The sequence below is a fragment of the Leguminivora glycinivorella genome, chromosome 4 (assembly GCF_023078275.1).
Source record: "Leguminivora glycinivorella isolate SPB_JAAS2020 chromosome 4, LegGlyc_1.1, whole genome shotgun sequence".
Classification (NCBI taxonomy): Eukaryota; Metazoa; Arthropoda; class Insecta; order Lepidoptera; family Tortricidae; genus Leguminivora; species Leguminivora glycinivorella.
The window spans coordinates 1243858-1264649 of record NC_062974.1 but is presented as its reverse complement, the minus strand read 5'-3'; the positions used below and the strand labels follow the sequence as shown (position 1 = coordinate 1264649).

General features: G+C 39.3%; 1 protein-coding gene across 1 annotated transcript in view; it reads left to right on the top strand.

Annotated features, from left to right (window-relative positions):
- Positions 1 to 20792, top strand: part of LOC125225463 (kinesin-like protein KIF13B) — a 329624-nt gene that overhangs the window by 263926 nt on the left and 44906 nt on the right.

The window sequence follows — 20792 nt, the reverse complement described above, 5'->3', positions numbered from 1 at the left end:
GGCTTCCTTTTTGACAATTAATCCCAAGATTTGGCACATGATTATGACTCTCATATCGTATAACAAAAAAAAGCGGGGCAGTGGTATAACGTGAGCGAAGCGTTCACAAGATCAGTGCAATGAGGCCGCTCGCATATTTTTACACATGTTTGTTATGAACGCCGCTCGCCCAATCCGAGCGTCGAGCGTCCACTCAGTTAGGACACTTAGACGGGCCGTAAAGCTTTTGTTAAAGGTCCATGACGGTGGCTATTACTCCTGTGAACCTCCGATGTTATTATTCAATTTATCTGAAGAGGTCCGTTGAAGTGTCGGTCTTTGTGAAGTTTAATGGAATTCATTTGGTACCGTTGATGAGCAGTTCCCGAATACTTTGTACATAGCCACGTCAGCAAATTTTAATTGATCCTATTTTGTTACCAACATTTAGTAATATAAGTCGACTTTCGTAAGATATAGACAGGATAATTGTTATAATTAAGAAAATATAGATACTAGAGAACCTTAATGACGAAATAAAACTTACTAAAATCTCAATTCATCAAAAAAATCTTGGTAACAAAATAGGAATAATAAAAACAAATTTAACTTTTTCCTTAATTTTTGTACAAACTTTTCGAGAACTGCTGTGATAGGCCTGTGTTCTTGGTATTTTTCATTTGTACTCGAATTGATGTTCAAATTAGAATGGATAGCAGCTTTTACTATTAATAGTACTAGAGCCCACGACCAAAACCATGTCTCATAGCAATACGGCAAAAACCCTATAAAATCGTTAGATTGTATGATTCTGAACCCGACTAGGTGTGTAGTAACGGTCGAAAGTGTAGCAACTGCGTGGGAGGCCATTTCTGCTGTGTCAAAAAAAAAGGCAGTCGGTATTATAGCAATACGTCTGATAGTGAAAATGTACATAGATTTTATAATTGTATTACGAAAAAGTTTGTTTTCAGACATTTTGCGCGTAGCACATAGCCTGAGCGCATTTTTGAAAATGTCAACAAATTTAGCCGACCTGTATCATAGCAATACGGATAATTTTTTTTTTAACTTTTCGTATTGCTGCCATGATTACCAAAAACCTGTTTTCAGACACTTTAAGTGTAGCATATACTCCCATGGATGGTATGAAGACGAGGGACGATTTCAGTTTTCGTGGTTCTCTGGCATCCACAACAGGTACAGTTTACATGGCTTTTGCTGTTAATTTCATAAATAAGTTCGTGATTTTTACTAACGATGTTTATTTTACAGAAGAGGACGTTGAAGATCTCCCGAGCGACGTCGAGAGTGATTTCGAAGACGACGATTCCGAATCCGACAGCGATTGAATACGAAAATATTTTGTAACTTTGAACAAACCGTTTTTTTTTTTCAACTTCATCCCAGTTTCCTTTTGTGCAATTTATTTCAGTCCTTCAACTTCAATGTTACGGTTTCGGGTAAATTCTTTGTTAATTATCATCTAATAAATTCAGGGTCGCAACGTATTCATTGGTTTGTAACAGAGAATTCAAGATGCCTCAATACGATTTTTAAATGATATCTGAGTATCGAAAAGTTGTCTGATAGAGAAGGTGCTACACTTAATTTGTCTGATATAAATTTTTTGCACACGTGGACAACTTATTTTATCATGTCCAACAATTTTCAGACATATTGCTATGATACCGATCGGTAAAATTTGTTAACATTTTCAAAACGGTCTCAAAATTTAATGCGTTCACATTTCCGTCTGAAAATTGTTTTGTTCGCATCAAATAACCAAAATTTACTAATAAAATTACGAAAAATGTTTTACCATATTTAAGAATTTCTTTAATTTGGAAATAATGAAGAAATTCATTTAAGAATCAGGAAACAGTGCTCAGCGAATTATCAGTGATACGTGTAAACAGTTTCACTTATCTACCTATATGGAAATAACATTTTACCTTGACCTACAAGACGCCGTACGCCGTCTCTAGTTTTTCGTTTTGCTGGTTCACGCCTGTGATATAGCTCGAGAGCCTGGGCCTGTTTGCCTAGCGCGCTGCGCTCGGGCTCCGACAACGACAACAAAAGCCTCCGTCGCCGCCGCAGATCGCGTCGGCCTACCAGTTTGCAGTATCGTGTCGTGATAGACATTTATACGTGTGAAGTTGTGCTTTTACCTATGTTTCTTTGTGTGTGTTGTTAATATTGTGATGTATGTTTGTGCTTGTTAATTTATATACCATTAGTTATATTTTTATAATGGTTAGTTATTTATAATGTCAAATCAATGAGTTCCCTTCCTGAGTCGACGTGCCCCCACTGTCTGGATTCGACGCGCTTGTTTACATCTCGAGGTCTTAAGTCGCACATTACTCGCAAACATAAAGATATTCCTCATTTTAGTTCGTTGCAGTCAGCCAGCAATGCTGTCGTTCACTTTGATGTTTCACAAACAGCCCCTACGCCGCCAGCAGGCTGCAGCCTGGATCAACTTGCCTTATTTAAAAAGTCTGTCCGCGTTCTCCGCCATATCCCGAAAGGGGCAAGGAATATGGCCGCTAATAAGTTATGCAGTATAATTGATAGCTGTGTTACAGTTAACGGAGTAAACCAGTGGTGCGCTCTTTTATCTTTCGCCTACGGGGCCTTGAGAACTACTGAATCGGATAGCACAGGATCTCTCACCACCAAAGTTAAGGCAAACATAGATGCTTTCTCTTACTTAGCGCCCGTCGAAGTTTCGGCGGCTCACCCTTCACTTCCATTAACTAGGTTAATTGAGACCAAGGCTCACGAAGGCGATTTGAGAGGAGCTGTCAGACTACTTATGAGCGAGGACACAATCGCCCCTCCAGGACAAGACACCCTTTTAGCTCTGCAGTCGAAGCATCCGGAACCATCTCGACCTCTTTGTTTCCCAGCGGAACCAGATGTAAGCTCTCCAATCCTGTCAGTTAAAGTGGAGGATGTTTCGTGGGCTATAAACTCCTTTCACTGTGGAACTGCGGCGGGGTTGGACGGCATTCGCCCTGACCATTTGAAGGAGCTGACATCTGGCTCGGCTGGAGACAGTGGGGTGCGCTTGCTGGAGTCTTTGACCAAATTGTGCAATTTTTTATTGAGCGGGAAGGTACATTCTGGAGTCTGTCCGTTTTTGTACGGAGCTTCTCTCTGCGCTTTAAAGAAAAAGGAGGGAGGGATACGCCCAATAGCTATTGGGAGCACTTTCCGGCGACTAGTCGCCAAGCTTGGTTGCCGTGCTGTGAGAGAGCAGATGGCTTCTTACCTTCAGCCACATCAAGTGGGTTTTGGGGTCCCTTTAGGTTGTGAGGCGGCAATACATGCAGTTCGTACTTTTGTTTTGGATCCAGAGAATGCAGATAGTTTAATCGTTAAAGTGGATCTAAAAAACGCCTTCAACTCGGTTGAAAGGGATTCCCTCTTAAATGAAGTTAAGGAATACATACCATCTCTCTTCCCCTTCCTCTACCAGGTCTACCACCTACCATCCAACCTCTTTTATGGTTCTGATTGCATAATGTCTCAAGTAGGTGCGCAACAGGGAGACCCGCTTGGCCCCCTCACGTTCAGTCTCGCAATACAAAAAGTTATCACAGAACTCAAGTCTCCTCTTAACATTTGGTACCTCGATGACGGTACCATTGGTGGTAAACCGGAAGAGGTAAAGCGAGACTTGCTTGTATTGTTACCGTGTCTTAGAGATATGGGGTTGGAAGTGAATGGGTCTAAGTGTGAGTTTTTTCCTTGTGGATCGGTTTCCTCGCCTTTTTTCGCCAGCTTATCATCCGTGCTGCCTGGACTTAGGGAACTGAGCTCTAACTCTTTAAATTTACTGGGTGCTCCTATATTTTCATCTGCAGTTCCTGAGGTTCTGCGGACACGTAGGGAGATGCTTCTTCTTGCTGGCGAACGCCTCAGAGGCATCAATCCTCACGTAGCATTGGCTCTCTTACAAAAATGTTTTGCAGTACCAAAAGTAAATTACCTTCTGCGTACGGCCCCTGTATGGATGTACCCTACCGACATCGATTGCTTCGACGTCGCGATAAAGTCAACGATAGAGTCCATTGTCAACATTTCCATGGATGAAAACCAGTGGACACAAGCATCCCTTCCGGTTCGCTATGGGGGTCTCGGCATACGGCGCATTAAGGATGTGAGCCTGCCGGCCTTTTTAGCATCTGCCCATGGGGTTGCCAACCTTGTTGTTAACATTATATCTAAAAATGGCGACAGGGTGTGCATACCACATGTGGCGGACGCTATTAAGGCTTGGTTGTCTATTAACACTGGAGCGACGGTGCCGGAGAACCCTAACGTTCAGCGTGCTTGGGATGACACCCGCTCTAAAGCTGTAATTGACAATCTCATCACGAGTGCCGCCGGCGTTGACCGTGCGCGGCTTTTGGCAGTGTCTCAGCCCGAGTCAGGAGCATGGCTGCATGCGTTGCCATCTCCTCAACTGGGTACACTGCTCGACGGTGACTCGCTGCGTGTGGCCGTCGCTCTCCGCCTGGGCTGCGATGTTTGCCAACCACACACATGCATCTGCGGCTCTATGGTGGGAGCTGACGGCCACCACGCTCTGAGTTGCCGTCGCTGCGCAGGAAGACATCCGCGACATTTTGCCCTCAACGAGACCATCCAGAGAGCCCTAAGGTCGGCTGGTGTCCCTTCGGTACTTGAGCCACCAGGACTTAGCCGCACTGATGGTAAACGTCCTGATGGCCTGACTTTAGTACCGTGGGAACGGGGGCGGTGTTTGGTATGGGACGCTACGTGTGTCAGTACCTTCGCTGCCTCCCACATCTCCCGCACCTCGCACGCGGCCGGAGCGGCGGCTCAATCGCAAGCGGGCTTGAAACGCCTAAAATATCTTCCCATTGGCCCGGGCTACATATTTGTCCCATTCGCGGTAGAGACGGCGGGGAGCTGGGGAACAGACGCGAAGTGCTTTGCACGCGAATTAGGCCGTCGACTCAGGCAAAAAGGAGAAAGCCCCCGCTCCGAGTCGTTCCTGGTGCAAAAGCTGTCCATTGTAATTCAACGCGGAAACGCTGCGAGCGTCATGGGCACTTTTGCACCGGGAACGACAGGGAATAGTTTATTTTGATAGTTCTAAGTTTTTATTGTTATTAGTGTTTAGTTATCTGTTTATTTTGAGTGGATTAAAATTCTAATAAAAAAGATTTTCAGACGTATTGCTATGAGACATTTTTTTTATCTCATTTTTTATTTTTTTAAGTGATTTTACGGGTTTGCGCTACACCACTAACGTCTGAAAAATATGTTTCTGGTATCTCAGAACTATCATTCAACTACAGTCTGCAAAGCAGACATATTCCTATGATGCAGTTCGGTAAAATTCTTTGACAATTTTGAAAATTCGGTCAGATCAAACGCTACGCGGAAAATGTCTGATATTGGTATTTTCGAGTTCAGGATAATCGTATCTATCGATTTGATGCGGTTTTGGCTGTATTGCTATGAGACAAAAATTTTGGTCGTGGGCTCTTATTCTATAAGGTTTGTAAACTTTGACAGAGAAGTAAAACTAAATATAACACTATTGTTTTGTGCCCTATGTTCAATTCAATTACTTTTGTGTACTTATCGCTTGTACATATTTTTATTTTATTTATTTTGGTAATTACAAACAAAAATCTCTAATAAACCAATAAGTTAAGGTTTGTCTCGGAGTTCACTATTACCTTTAAGGCATATAACAATGGTCTCTTTTTTTATACCACGTCAGTAGTAAACAGGTATACGGGCCTCTTGATGGAAAGCGGTCACCGTAACCTATGGACGCCTGCAACTCAAGGGGCCTCACATGCGCACACCCATTCTAACATTTTAAACTTTATTTCGCATAAATAGCGGATTCCATTCATCATGGCATAGAGACTAAAATAGTAGAAAACTAGAAAAAAAAACGAATTCACAAACGGTCTTGGCAGGCAAAGTTTTTAACGACTAAATCTAAGAAGTTGTTATATGCTTTTATATGAGGTCCCATTTATGGATGGTTTGACCAAATCGGGCTAGTGGTTATGGGTCGCTTATATCATCGATTACTCATCGATATCTAGTTTAGTTTGAACTTGAACTGCTATCTTAGAATTTTGTAATGGGATTTGTATATTTCTTTTAAAATTGTATATCTAACAATAACCATATTACGATTAAAACTATTGGGATTAATATTATGTCGCGTATTATGCATTTCCAAAACATTCGAAATCTTCGGTCAGAGGTGTAAGGTTAAAGCTGTAGGTTTATCGCTGGTAATTTTTTTAAATTATTGTAATGTATAATGTAACAAATAACAATAACATTATATTTATTTTAAGAAATAAAAATCAAGAAGAAAAAATCGATGGCCTCCACACTATTAACATAATTATTTGTCTTCATACGGGCATGACCAGAATTTGAGTCCCCCCAATTAGCAATACCATACAATACAATACAATACAAATCCACTTTATTGCACAACCTCAGAAATGTACATAGGAACACACACATTACAATAAATTTTATTACAGAGGTAAACAACAGGCGGCCTTATCGCTAAAGAGCGATCTCTTCCAGGCAACCTTTGGGTAGTGAAAAAATGGTATAATTAGCGTAAGTTCAAAAATTAACTCGCTGTCAATATTATGACGACAATTAAGCATAAAATCTGTCTAAAAATTACTGTTTTCACATTCTGAATGTAGATTATCGCTTAAAGTATATGTTATTAACACAAAAACAATATTTTTATTGAAATTTCATGCTTAATAATCTTCACAAAACTGACAGTGAGTTAACTTTGTTAACAACTTACGCTAATTGGGGGTCTCAAATTCTGAAAATGCTTAGGTATAGTGCATTCTTTTTTGTATGTTGGTTTTTTTTTGTCTGACTGCCTTGGTCCAGTATCATTATAAAGGGTCCAAAGCACGTTACAAGGAAATTATTCGTGATATTGATATCATTCGTTTCCATAGTTTTATTTCATGAGTAACTGTCGCGGTAACCAAAAACAATATTGTAAGTACCTTACAGACTAACGAACCTTTTTATTACCCTAGATAGTTAATAGTTTAATAACAACAAAGTGGTATTATGTACACTAGGCCAATTTACTTAATAGTCTCCGATGGCACTCCTGCCATCGATCGGATAATGTAAATTAAACATGTCTGCCCCATTTTCGACGACCGGTCTGGCTCAGTCGGTAGTGACCCTGCCTGCTAAGCCGCGGTCCTGGGTTCGAATCCCGGTAAGGGCATTTGTTTGTGTGATGAGCACAGATATTTGTTCCTGAGTCATGGATGTTATCTATGTATATAAGTATGTATTTATCTATTTAAGTATGTATATCGTCGCTTAGCTTAGCACCCATAGTACAAGCACAGTATAATAAAGAGTACTATCGTACAGTATGGCCACTCCCGCTCCCCGCTGAAAGTGCCGCTCACCCCCTCTCGGTTACCTCACAGTTACCGCCTGTCAAAAACGCGAACAGTCGACCTGTCATATCTCACTCACACAAGCATGGTACGCGTTCACCTACACGAGCTTAGACTGTGTGCTAGGAACGCGCCTCTTTCATATATTTGGTCGCCAGTGTCCGAGGTGTGGTACAAGCTTTGCTTAGTTTGGGGCTAAGTTAATCGGTGTAAGGTGTCCCCAATATTTAAAAAAAAGCATTGTGCTACGCTGAAAAACGGATTATTGACAATTGTAGTTATTGTTTTAGTTGGATTTACTGTAATGGATGGATGTACTGCAATTTAATTTTAATAATAGGTTTAATGATAATAGACGGTGGTTTAACTGTTACGTATCGGGATAATATCGACCAAAGCTAGTTTTCATGGATTTTAACTGTTGATCAGAATGAAAGTAACGTAAAATTTAACTTCTTCTTATTATATCCAAAGACATATGTAACTCCGTATAGACGGATAAAGTCTAAGAAAAAAACGTATCTCAAAGCCATAGAGAAAAAGGTACGGTGAACGAGATGGCGTTACACATTTGGGGAACGCTCGGCTAGATGGCGCTTATTACTTGACATTTTAATACTTATCAAGCTAAGAATATGGGCCATATTGTCAAAACTGAGGTTCAAAAGTTTTAAGCTTGCGTCGAGAGATGGCAGTCTATGCACTGTGATTACACATTTTACTTTGACAGTAACTCGAATCTCTATAATACTCCTCTTTGTTATATCGTAATACTCATAACAATTCTTAGAATTTAAAAAATAGAAAAAGTATATACCTATCAAGAGTTCAACTTTTTGGTGTTTAATGTTGATGATAATCGCTTACCATCAGTCAACTGAGCAATAAAGCGAAATGAAAATCGATGTCTTTTATTCCATTCATTCATCGTTCGTTTCATTCAGTTCTTTAAAATTGCGAGTCATACATCATATCATATGATTAATCTGCCAATGTTAAATCGAAAACTCGTCACCAATTCATAGATGAACTCTCCCAAATGTATTTTCTTGAACATTAAGCAAATTACATCTCACAGACATTATAACTTCTGCTATCTACCGGCTTAGCCAAAGTGACAATCATTGACGCTACTTGGCGATCGAAACTTACCCCCTTATTCATAATTACAGGGTGGCTAGCCGAATGGCACAATCGCTCACGAAACGCTCACGAAACGAAGCGCTAGTAGATATCTATCTCTATCGCGCTTGCGTATTGGCGCGACAGAGCCAGCGGCGTATCGCTTTCGTTTGGCGTCGGAGAAATGCCATTCGGCTACGGGGCCCTGAACTGATTAAAGTACAGCGGAACAAATCTCGACTGGGGGCCAATTGTAACTAATCCATTTTTTCCATTATGCACTATGATGTTGAGTTCTACATGTATCCACTGAACACGCCTACTATATATAACCGGTGGACACTATTTAATAATGCAAACATTGTACTCGTAAAACATGTAAAGCGTGTTAAGTACACAGCAAAAAGGAGTGTACAAGTTCTAAGGAGGGTTCGGGTTGCCGACTTAAAGGACAATAGACGGAACAAATTAGTTCCATAGGTCCTTCCGTCACCAACACGCCGCACCCTCGTTGAGCTCTGGCAACCTTACTCACCGGCAGTCCAGGAACACAACACTATGAGTAGGGTGTAGTGCTATTTGGCTGCGGTCGGATGTTATAAAACGAGTGGTAAATATGAAAGTGAATGGATGCAAGGGTAGTGGAATGCCTAAGAAAAGATGGTTGGATTGTGTGAACAATGATATGAGAGTGAAAGGTATTAGTATGGAAATGACAGCTGTTAGAGGAATGAAGGGAGGTATTTTTTTTCTTTTTTGAACTTTATTGCACAATAAAAAAGAAGTACAAATGGCGGACTTAATGCCTTAAGGCATTCTCTACCAGTCAACCATAGGGCAAAACAGAAATACGCGAATGTGGGTGCAGTAAGAAAAATAATTTAGAGAGCATGACAACTTAGGTACAGGCAATTTACGACAACTATTAACACTATTATTTACCTGCTGCGCCGACCCCAAATAATTAATATATCCATTCTAGATTTTTTTGCGGCAAAATTTATAATTATACTTTATCGCTGCTGTGTTATACCCATATACGAGTACATTTAATTACACTACTCTCCCGCGCCCCCGCACACGGCTACCCCCCTCCCCCTTGAAAAGTGTCCCGTTTTACAGATTTTCTTAATTTTCAGGAAAACTATACGAGTTAGGTCAAAATGGTCAAAGACTGAATTATTTGGCACTAAATTACCTACACTTAAGTATATACATTTATTTTGATACGAGTTATAGTTTCCAAGCTATGGTCAATCAAAGTTTACTAAAAATATGCGCTGAGTAGAAATAAAACATTTGATATCCAAGAAACAATAAAATTTATTATTTTTTCCCAAGATATGCATTTTTATACCACGTCGGTGGCAACAGGTATACGGTCCGCCTGATGGAAAGCGATCACCGTAACCTATGAACGCCTGCAACTTATTATCTAAGCAAAATCAATATCGTCATCATTATCTTATAAAGATTTGTTGAAGCAACTAAGGCCACACGGCGGAACAACGCAATCCAGCTTTGACCTTTGACACATCCACATCTTTTTCCGCAGCTTTTTTTGCAGCTGCATGATATTATTTTCAGTATCGACTATGGAGTTGGTGAGTTTGTGGTATATATGGGAGATAAAAAGTTAGTGTTTCTTTTCCAGGCCCAGTTTTAGTAGTAGACTTGACGCCAATTAGACTGTGTATATCTAGTAATGCTCTTGATGCTTGTTATTTAAGTGATATTATAAGTATAGTTAAAAAATCTACAATTCAATTACACCATTACTATATTGCCCTTAACGTCTATTGCAAACGGTTTACGGTATAACATTTCAGAATCAGAATCATACATTTATTTGCTTTGAGAGCACCTTTGAGAGGCACCTTTTTTGGTGACTTAATAGACCGATGCGAGACCGACATAGTCTACCGCAGGACTGACAAGAGAAGTTTGCGGAAATTGGCGCTGATAGACCTTGGCGTCGCTTTTGTCTCTTATCAGCAAGTGCAGCAAACCATGTCTCATCACAAATTCTGCGACCCTCCACAACGCATTTGCGCCACTCCGTTCGCTGCTCTGCGACCCTCTCCCAGTGATGGTGGTCAATATGAAAGGCAATCATGTCCCTCTTTGCGCAGTCTTTAAAACAAAGCAACGGCTTTCCTACGCTACGCTTTGCATTCGCGACTGCACCAAGAAGAATCACGACGAGGTAGTCGAGACTAGTCGAGAGGGTTCCATCCTGTGCACATGCCCTAGCCAACGCAGACGTCTCTGTTTAAGAAACGAGGTTAAGCTAGGCAGCTGTGCAATTTCTAGCACCCTCTCGTTCGTCACCAGGTCTTGCCATGATATTCCTAAAATCTTACGAAGGCACTGTATGTAAAAGGAGTTTAACCCACATTCTACTTTTGCATACGACGTCCAGGTTTCTGCACTGTACAAGAGTATGCTTAATATAGAAGCCTGAAGTATCAACATCTTGGTCTTTGATGTAAGGTGCTTGTTTTGTCATACTCTTGTATTAAGCTTCCCGAACATGGTCACCGCTTTACCGATTCGAATATTGACCTCCGCATCAAGCACCACCATTATTTATTTAATCGTATGGCAAATTATATCTAAAAGCAATCAGAGTGTAGCGTTGAGGTTACTAAGCCAGGCAACCAGGTCCGGTGTCACCATAATACTGACTATAAAATGTAAAAGATTACCTACTGAACTACAAGTTTCTATTTCGAACGAGCCTAAAGAGATCGATTTAGCAGAAAACATGGCCGCGTCTTCTTGCGCAATGTCCGTAGCCGAATGGCACAAACGCTCACGAAACGAAACGCTCGTAGATATCTATCTCTGTCGCTTTTGCATATTGGCGCGACGAGCCAGACTACCTTTCGCGGCGTTTCGTTTTCGTTTTGCGTCGTAGAAATGCCATTCGGCTACGGGGCCTGACCGCGATACCTAACTTATAAGATCACCCGAGTAGAGATCTGGCGGCTTCCCGGGATCTCGGTATTGAAATCGCCAATACCGGAACTAATACCGGTATTGGATATGGTCCGGTATTTGGAAGCTATAGATATTAGAGGAAAATGCAAAGATACGAACAAATAGTAAACAGGTTTAACAGAAGCCCTAGTCCACATGTCATGCTTTAAGTGCTATAAGGAACCATTAGGCTGTAAAGTTACATGAAAAGTTATCGTAACTGAATAATAGATGGCGCTGCATTCGAAAATGTTGACTGATAACTCTATACCATATAGTCTATGACGGCAACGTCGCAAATCCCAAACGGAATTAGCGCACGAGTATTTAAATTGGGATAATTTGCTGGATATTCATTTTTAGTCAACTTTGATGCACCATAGCTTGTAAATTATAACTCGTATTAAAATAAATGTTAGTACTTATTTGTAGGTAATTTATTGACAAACAATTTAGTCCTTGGCCATTTTGCCCTAGCTCGTATAGTTTTCCTGAAAATTAAGAAAATCTGTAAAATGGGACACTTTTCAAGGGGTGAGGGGGGGTAGCCATGTGCGGGGGGGACGGGAGAGTAGTGTAATTTAATGTACTCGTATATGGGTATGATATAGCAGTGATAAAGTATAATTATAAATTTTGCCGTTTTCCCCATACATTGAAATCTAGAATGAATATATTAAATGGCGAAAGGGCAAGGAAATGATGATGATGAAGAGGGTTAGTCTGGCTCTGTCGTGCCACTACAGAAGATAGTGTGATAGGGTGAGCTAGCTACAATACGCTTACGAAGCGCAAGATTGTGACGTTGGCTAGGTGCCCTGAGCAATTCGAGATATTCTCTGGGAATTTATACGAAAGTTTGTAGCGATGAATATTTCGTAGGCGTTGGAAAGATAAGGGCTCAGCGATAAAGATGCTTTGTTTGACGCACAGTTACTGTGGTTTGAAACGATGAATAGTTAAAAAAGACACAGTTTAGATTACATTTAAATTGTTTCATGATCATCATCCACCTTGCGTTAACCCGGCATTCGCCACGGCTCATGGGACTCTGGGGTCCGCTTTGACAAATAATCCCGAGATTTGGCGTAGACACTGGTTTTTAGAAAAGCGTCTGCCATCTGACCTTCCAACTCGAAGGCTTCACTAACCCTTTTTGGGATTAGTCCGGTTTCCTTACATTTTTTTAAGTGTATAGAGAGTCACATGGGGTAAGTATACGCAGTGGGTAAGAGAACGCAAACTCATGTATTTAGCACCGAAATTAATGAAGTTTCAGTATTACCCGCTGCTTTCATTTTACTTTTGCATTTTCATGCCAGTGTCTGTCTAACCCAAATTGGGCCTTAGGTGTTGTAAGTCAAAGCATAATAGTAAGTAAAGATCCCCGTTCTGTAAGCCAAAATAAATGAACAGTAAGCTTTAGTTCTCCTTAACAACCTTCACAGATCGAAAAGATACCTCACAAATAACGCAATACGGTACTTAAAGTACCTTTCAGACGGATTTGGCTTAAGCCAATCCATGCCGAGCAATCGTCTGGAAAATCTCTTATTTTTACCAAATACACCTGTCATTGGACATACAACCTTATGTGTAATAGATAATGCTTGAAATTCCATACGTGAGAGATTCCAAAATGGTTGCCAAAAAGGTAGGTATTTATGTTAGGGATGTGCGATTTAAGACATTTTGTAGATAGAAATAAGGTTCGATTTATTGAGATAAATGGCGCTTTCAAAGATTATGTTAATTTAAGGATAAAGAGAAGTGCCGTTTTATTAGTTAGCGCGAATTCTAAAGAAGCTCTCTTTGTTTTAAATAATCTTTTATTCTCTTTGATTTTATCGCTGAATCGTATATTGATGAATTTGAAATTGATTTTCTTTGATTACCAACATCAGATAAAAGTAACCGTCTTTCAAAATTGCTTAAACAAGAATTTAATTATTATTCTCATGTAACATGGCTGACCGATTTTCATGTAACATGGCTAAGAACACTCCCGACTAACTCAGCTTCAGACAAAAAAAAACTAAATCTAAATCGGTTCATCCGTTCGGGAGCTATTATGCCACAGACAGACACACACACAGACAGACAGACAGACAGACAAACAGATAGACAGACAGACAGACAAACACGTCCTCATAACACACCGTCATTTTTGCGTCGGGGGTTAAAAATACGTATGAAAATATAGAAATAATTATAAAAATAATAAACACGTACTGCGTTTCGAATTTATTAAAAAAATATTAAACTTTACGATTCATACTGTATATTAAATAAGTAAGTAATAAATTAAAAAAAATGTTCTAATGTAGAAACACAATTTTAGACCCTCCAAATACATGTGTCTCAAATGTCTCAACGTCACTCGAGTAAGGAATTAAATGACAAACACAGAGAAACTTAAACCGCAAGCTGCTATGAGCTATTGGCAAATAAGAACACGGCGATGTTTATAACTCGCCCAGCGGTGAGCTATCTAAATCGCCGTGTCTCTTTTCGTGCTTATCTTTTGTTCGTTTTTATAGCCGAGACGCGTCCTTGAGATTAATTACACGAAAACATCGCGAATTTCAAACTGGAATTTTCGAGATAATTCCATCTGATTTTGAGCGCGATTTTTGTGTCATCGGGAGGCCTATTCAGTATTTACATTTTGACATGGTTTCGCCATTTGACAGTGAGCACCGATCAGCGATAGGCCTGCGATGCATTATGCCTGTTGCACAACTGGCATGCGAGCCATGTAGAAATTACTTGAATGCCAGTAATTTTGTACGCGGCTGGCTAGCCAGTTGTGCAAACTACAGGCACGCCTCGGACACTGGCAATCAAATATATGAAAGAGGCGCGTTCCTAGCACACAGTCTCTCGTGTAGGTGAACGCGTACTATGCTTATACGAGTGAAATATGACAGGTCGACTGTTCGCGTTTTTGACTGGCGGTAACTGTGAGGTAACCGAGAGGGGGTGGGCAGCACTTTCATCGGGAAGCGGTAGTGGCCATACTGTACGATAGTACTATTCTTATACTGTGCTACAGGCATGTGTATCGTAAGCCATAGTCGCGCACGCTGATAGCCAAAATGACAAAGCTCTGGGGATCAATGGCAAAAGAAACTAAAAAAAAAACAGATCGAGATGACAACAATAATAAGCTGTAAGTAGGACCGAGCAGGGCTCGTTTGCCAAATTCATCAGGAGTGCTGGGTCAATTTAGCCGCAGTATCAAATGCAATAAACTAAAGTCACCACACAGATTTGATCCAAAAAGTGAAGAAAAGGTTTTATAAGTAGTGGCGAAAATGTGAATAGGATGAGAGGAAGTGAGTGACGTGTTTATATCCATTTATCAAGTTTCGATAGGAGTTTTTTTAGATGATTGTGATCTTGCTAAAACCACATCAAATCAGTGAAACAGAATACGTGTCTGTGACCTAAATTATTTGCTTTGATATTTATATTGTTGACTCTTCAATTTGGTATAATGTGGGTTAGAAGGTTGAAGCCTTTTTATTTGTTAAATATCTTGTGTGGAATATTCCAATAATACGTAAATTGTCGAATAAGTAACGGTATTTTATGATACTCATAACTCGAACTTTGACCGGAGCGGTTGAGAACAGTGCCTAATTTAGGTTGCGAGTTTTAACAACTCAAGACCGTTATACTTATAATTTTTTGCACCAGTCAAATCACATTCAGTATTATTTGTATAGAAAGACAAAACTAATGCACATTTCTCTTCATGTTTTAAGTAGTATTTCTTATTTTTAGTCTATTTTTGGGGTGTATAATTGTATATGTAGCATATTTCCAAGCATTTTCCTTAGTAGAAGTCGTCTAAAAATCAATAAAAAAAACTATTATTTTTACGGTGACAAACAGTTTGGTACAAGTGACCCTGAGTCTCGTTTTGTTTAAATTCTCTATAAAAATTTTAACATACAAAAACGATATAATTTAATACTGAACATTTTCCATTACAAAAGAAAGCCTTTCTCATTACTGGTTTAATAAACCGTGGAATCAGTCCCCGGAGATAAATCTTCATTTAGTCGCCTTCGTTAGTGCTAGTAATTACTTCCTTCGCTTTCCTACCTAATTAGTAATTATATCGCGGATGAGTTATTATAGGGAGATAAATGAAAATCTGGTCTGGCGCTGGTGGTGGTGGCCTAGCGGTAAGAGCGTGCGACTTTTGATCCGTAGGTCGCGGGTTCGAACCCCGGCTCGGCCCAACGAGGTTTTCGGAACTTCGACTCCACTTTACATGTTACCCTAACAAAACATTTTTTCTACTTTTTATTTTACCACTTTGTCGGCGTGATTGATATACAATACATATTGGTACCAAATTTCAGCAGTGCTAACGGTCACTGAGATTATCCGCGGACAGACGGACGGAAAGACATGGCGAAACTATAAGGGTTCCTAGTTGACTACGGAACCCTAAAAAGGATTCTTCTTTAATATTTCTATAGTTCTACAGCATGCATGACATGTCTGGTAAAGTTTATACGAGTAATTCACACAAAACCTTGACGTCGTCCTAGAAACTGAGCAAGTGAGCACCAATAGCGTGCCGAGGACAAAGTGCCTCCGAGTTTACAATACCCGCAGCCTGACCCAGTCTCAAACTTTAGCTATTCCTATTGTGAGACGTATACTGTCGTCTTTCAGGCAGATCTATGTGAGAAATCTCCTTATTCGCCCTACACGCTTTTCTTTGTTTGAGCATTTCCTTTTTTTTTTTGCCACTTTTATGAAGTGTGATATTTTTGAAAAAAAATGTGCTATTTCTACTCAGAAGTAAGCTTTTTCAATCCTAGTAGTTAAAAAAATTGTCCCACACGATTTTTTCTTATTTTGTTACCATTTTCCGTACATGTTGTTTGTAAGTTGTTGTTGGAAAATGGTAACAAAAGAGGAAAGTGACAAAAAATTATGGAAATTCTGGGACACTTTTTGTCTCCCAGTGAGATTGAAAGTACTGTTGATTCTGAGTACAATTGACGTAAAATTCCCTAAAACAATCAAAATTTTTTTACTGGCAAAAAAAAAAGAAATGCTCGTTTAGTAAACTACTAGGGTCCGACTGAAAACCAACCAGCATTGCTGTAAAATTTACTGCAACATTATGCTGAGTCGCGGCTCTTTTTAATATCAACCTGTTTGTTCCACTTATTTTAATTTTAACATTGTAGTGTGATATTAAATAAAGCCTTTCTATGTCTATGTCTAAATTCTATGGAAAGTTTTTTTTTATTCATGCAGAAACGTCTGCGAGCGATATTACATATTTTGTAAATTAAAGGAAAAATGCACACCTCCGGCAAAGCCAGAGGTCGCAGGTTCGAGTCCCGCCGGAGGTTTAAATTTTTCCATTTAAAAAAATATGAAATCCTGTGGAGTTCAAAAATTTCCAACGGCCGCTGCAAGAATGTTGGTCATCGATATTTAAAATGGCTTTTTATAAGGTTGACTGGTATAAAATGCCTTATGTTGTACTTTTAAAGATTTTTTTAAAGGTTAAATAAAAAAATAAAAGATGGTCGTCCACTATATTTTAAATCGATTAAAAACATCTGTTCAGTTGTCCTGGGGCCCGTTTCTCGAAAGGTACAAGCCTTGTATTACAAGTGTGCGAACTGTCAAAATACAAGGCTTGTACCTTTCGAGAAACGGGCTACTGATGTTTGCGTAAAAATAGTACAATTGTGCCGTCATAACTATACATGATAAGACGACATAATCCTATAAGCCGGTTCTATAACCTAAGGTTTCGCTGACGTCATACTACCTTGAACTGTCCTCCATATTGTCCAATCCTGGCTTATACCAAACGTCAACTGATTGACGGGAAAAGCCTTGAAACGTCTACAGTTCCGTAAAGGAAAGATTATTTGTTACGTTTAGATTAGAATCTAGTGTTTCTCCACCTGTGTGACTAACCTGAATTAGTTTTTAGTACGTGGGCCAAACTGAAAGTTCTTAGAAAATCAAAAAGTAAGCAAACTAGCAAGTTATTAGTTCTATTATATATTTTTATAATAGTGCTCCTTCACATCAATACATCGCTGCATCCGATGGAACCACTGAGAAAAGCACTTTGCCCACTGGTCTTTATGGGTACTTTTTGGGTCTGTCAAATTATGACGTATCCAACGGGCACAAAGCCTCCTGACTACTAAATGTCCATGCAGGATTTTGTGCACTTGACGGTTTGATATTGAAGGTTATTAAATACAAAATTTTTTTATACCCTGTCGGCGGCAAACAACACGGCGGTCCGCCTGATGGAAAGCGGTCACCGTAACCTATGGGCCTGCAACTAAGGGGTGTCACATGCGCGTTACCGACCCATTAGAAACTTGTTAACTAGTTTTTTGCAGAACCCCATACTGTAGTTCATCGGGAGTAGCACATTTTTAACAATACGTTCCAGGGTTGTACCTGCCCATCTAATCTTTTTGAAATTTGGTTAACATCAAATGTAAAACTTTAAAGGAATATTTAGGAATCCAAAGAACTAGGCATTTAATTAACCTTCCTTTGTTTTGTTTGTCTTACTCATTTATATAAACCGCCTGAAAAGCGCTAACCATTCAACAAAAACAATAGGCTTTTATATTATCCTTCAGTTTAGGTATTTCAACTTTTCAGAACGGATTTCTTCGGTACGTAATGTCTATATTATTCTGTTTGTTTGTTATGTTGATGTAATAAGGTTGATTTTGGATCTTGCAATTTTTCTTAAATAATACAAAATGTGTTGCTTGTTCTACGATTTATTGAAGACTGACTTATGTTTAGGGAAATACACATTTGAGACAACATGCATGTGTGCGTAAGCTATACACACATAGATATATATTTTAAACAGCATTAACAAAGCAGTTGTCTGAATACTAAATATAGCTGAAGTGAGAATGATTTCAATAAGAACATATAAGCATATAAGCAAGTTAAGCTATGAATTGTTAGAGATTAATATCATGAAACGAAATAAACTCAGTTTTCTATCTAAATAAGTTTTTTTTTGCAAAAATGACATTTTTGCCGACTGTAATCTACTGCTCCCCGAGTCGTTTCTAATAACGACTTACTCTATGGGCATACGACGTTTCATGACAGAGTTCCTATGACCACCTTTCTGCTCTATCATCAGAACAGCTCCATGATACCATAATATTGCATTGTCACGTGATTTACATATGTATGCAAAATATCAGCTCAATCGGAAACCGGGAAGTGGGTCAAATTTAGCTTCTACGTTTTGACACACTAACATACTAACAAGGCAAGGCAAGTTGAATAAAAGCTTGTAATAATAGCCACTATACAAAATTTAAATTTCGAAAAAAAAAAGCGTTCAAATAAAAAAAACGAAAATTAAATCGGTTCATCCGTTCGAAAGCCACGAGTCAAACTAGAATATATCTTCTTACTACAGTGATAGCACAGATATATTCTGTGCTACACAGATTAAGGCCGTTTTCACATTATCCGATCCGATATCGGATGTAGGACCGACATCCTACACCCGATAAACGCTTCCGATAGTGTCGGATGTCGGTCCGATAAAACGCATTGTTCCAAATCAATGAAGTATGATTTTGTATCAAAAAATATTTTTATAAAGTTTTATATTTAATAATTATAAGCACTACATTTAAAATATCTTATTATACAATTAAAATAACGAGCATAAAAATACTCAAATGTTGCAGGTAAAATAAATAATTTTACATTTAACTAACTAAGTATCTACTAAAATATGAAAAAATTAGTATCCGCAATTCGGACCGATGAATTACAATTTTTTTTTTCAACAGAAATTCATCATTAACAGCTGTTTAATAGACGCCATTTTTGTCACGCACACTACTACAAACGTATACCTACATTATATACGCACACATACAAATATTATCGGCCGACAGCTGGCAGGGGTCCGGCATGCCAAAAATGTCGGAAGCGTCCTGCCGATATCGGCAGTTCGATGGTGCCTCGTACAAAAACTGTTGCAGGAAAGTGCCATCTGCATTAAATCCGCAATATTTGCGTTTTATATCGTTTTTTAGTAATAATGATCTATCAAATACATAAATAAAGACCTGGAAGCGCATAAATCTTACATTTTACATCCTTCCTACATCCGATATCGGATCGGATAATGTGAAAACGGCCTTAACATACTAGCGAGCAATCGTACTAGCGAGCGAAGCCACGGGTAAAAGCCAGTAAATTGATAATAATTAGATGATTTTATAGTATTTCAGTGATTAGATTTCTAATTAAGTTTCATTCTAAATTCCCTTTCATCTACCACCAAAAAGCTATAGGTACTCAGAGAGTAAACCGACCAATTAGAAGCTGAAACCGTTGAAAAATGTGTAACATTAACGCGTCCTTGAGATTAATTACTCCGAGAAAACAAATTACGAGAGAGAATTAACAGCACAATTTCAAATTAAGAGTTCCACGTACAATTTTAAAGTAAATAACACATATACATTTTCATGGTATATTTTAAAAGATTGCCACTTTAGCTTTCGCTCTTCGTTCAAAAAACGTTCTCATTTCAAACACTGGTTTCCTAAAAATACCGCACGAAAAAATCGCGCACCTTTTCTTGAAAGTATTGTATCGGAATACACAATCATATTATGCGGAAGTAAATTAGATTGCTGAGTTAAATTCCGATTCGGCATATATATCTGCTCATTTTTCTGGGTTTGGAGAAAGGTGGAATATGGTAGGAAATATACAGACTTTGTGTAATAAATACGCGGATGAGTTTTTTTATTTTATTCAATCGTCTACACTCCTTAGCAAACGAAATTATTACTATCACCAGAGGCGGCTCACTCCGCGATCCTTTCGCCGCGCTACAAGTACATGCCGGCGGCCGCGAGTTCGCGGCCCATTCAGTAGCGACGACCTTCGCGCGGCGCAATAGAATTCAATGTCGCCTGCACGCGTGCGGTCCGTTTGTTAATGTAGGTAATTTAGAATGGCGGCGTTTTGTGAGCATCAAAGGAGTGAGCCGTAATAGTACAAGTACAGAAGGCTCACTCCTTTGATGTTCACAAAACGCCGCCATTCTAAATTCTTACCTACATTAACAAACGGACCGCACGCGTGCAGGCGACATTGAATTCCATTGCGCCGCGCTATTGTGCTAGGAACGCGCCTCTTTCATATATTTTATCG